The following is a 1,841-nucleotide window of genomic DNA, read 5'->3' as shown; positions in this document are numbered from 1 at the left end:
GCATGTTCTGATTATTACTAGATGTTTGCAGCTGTTTCTCCTCATTTTGAGGAGAAGGTCCTGACTTTTTGCTTTCTTGTCTATGATGTTCTCAACGTCATCCCACAATTCCTCTGGTCTTCAGTCATTAGTGTCTAATTAATCAAATCTGTTCTTGAGATGGTCTCTAAAATCAGGTGGACAATTCTTTTTTTTTTTTTTTAATGTAAAGATTTCTTTTATTTATACTGGGCAGAGGGGAAGGATAAATAGAACTGTTTCCAATTTGCTCTCCACTGAACACCCACACGTATATATACACTCACCAAAAACTCACCAACAAAAAACAATAAAACCAAGAATCAAAAACCAAAAACACTCTCAAATGCAACGATACTTCACATTTTGACCAAAAGATTAGATCCCGGGAGGAAGAGCAAACTGCAAAATCAAATGACCAAAACCTGCTGAACAAACAGCATTATTGATACACAAAATATTTATATTACTGAACTAGTGACAAGTGATGTTCTCCGTGTCTGTAAAACTTTGGAACCACATAGCTGACTTGTTCAATCTAGTCCATGCCAGCTTCCGAAAACCAGAAAAGATTTTAGTGAGCTTCATTTTTTGATGTCTCATCAAAATTTTCTATGCAATCTGGAACATCGTCATCCTCCTCATCACTGTCTTCTGGTTTTGGTGTTTTGCTATCCAACACTTGCCTTGGGAACTGTTCAGCTAACTTCCTTAGGCTTGTTAAACTGTCAGCACAAAGCTGACTTAATAATCCAGGAAGCATTTCTGTGATTGGTTTGGCTTCAGCATAGCCAGTAATTGCAAAAGTGTTAGCCGTTGAGAAGCTTGGACCTTGGGATTGTTGAAAGGGATAATTGTTCCATCATCTTTAATCATGTTCACCTCTTCAATACCAGCTATATTATTCACAGCCAGTTTTTTAAAAGAACTTTGAAGCTTTTTGTCATCAGCTGTAGCTGTTCTATGTACCACCTTCTTTCTGCAAGCTGTACCCTTGCCCCTTATCCGGACCTGAGCCTGAAGTTTGGCTAACTTTTCTTGATTCATGCTGTTGGTAAACCTGAGCAGGGAGGGTCCTCAAACACCAGCACCAGGACAATTCTTAAGGTTATATTTTGGCTCTCATGGATTTGCTTTAATTTTTTTCAGCTTCAGACTGAATTTGCATATGAGCAATTTAGGATCTATTTTACAGTGTGTCCTTGGCCTTGTTGCAGCTGATGATATTGAGATTCTCCATTGTTACTTCCCAGAGATGTAGTCAATTTGATTCTTGCAAATCCCACCTGGTGAGGTTCTTGTGTATGGTGGTGGTGATGGGGGTGGTGGTGGTGGTAGTGTGCCATGGAGTTAATTCTAACTCATAGTGAGCCTGTGTAGGGTTTCCAAGGCTGTAAATCTTTACGGGAGCAGAAAGCCTCCTCTTTCTCCCATGCAACGGCTGGTTAGCAGCCCGACTCGTAACCACTACGCTACCAGAGCTCCTTGTGTATAGTTGTTGTTTATGTTGTCAGAAAATGGTATTTGCAATGAACAAGTCATTGGTCTTGCAAAATTCTATCATGTGATCTCCAGCATCATTTCTATTCCCAAGGCGAAAGTTTCCAACTTTGATTCTTCTTCTTTATTTCCAACTTTCGTATTCCAGTCTCTAGTAATTATCAATTCATCTAGATTGCATGTTTGATCTATTTCAGATTGAAGAAGTTGATAGAATTATTCAGTTTCATCACTCCTTTAGTGGTTGGTGTATACATTTGAATAATAGAGGTAGTAGCTGGTCTTCCTTGTAGAGGTATGGATATTATCCTGTTAAGACAGAC

General features: G+C 39.0%; 1 pseudogene; it reads right to left on the bottom strand.

Moving 5' to 3' along the window:
- Positions 1 to 592: 592 nt before the first annotated feature.
- Positions 593 to 1,065, bottom strand: LOC102811183 (annotated as a pseudogene).
- Between the last annotated feature and the right edge of the window lie 776 nt (positions 1,066 to 1,841).

Source organism: Chrysochloris asiatica, unplaced genomic scaffold (assembly GCF_000296735.1).
Source record: "Chrysochloris asiatica unplaced genomic scaffold, ChrAsi1.0 scaffold00018, whole genome shotgun sequence".
Lineage (NCBI taxonomy): Eukaryota > Metazoa > Chordata > Mammalia > Afrosoricida > Chrysochloridae > Chrysochloris > Chrysochloris asiatica.
The sequence above is the reverse complement of the archived record's forward strand: the minus strand, read 5'-3'. Positions and strand labels throughout refer to the sequence as shown.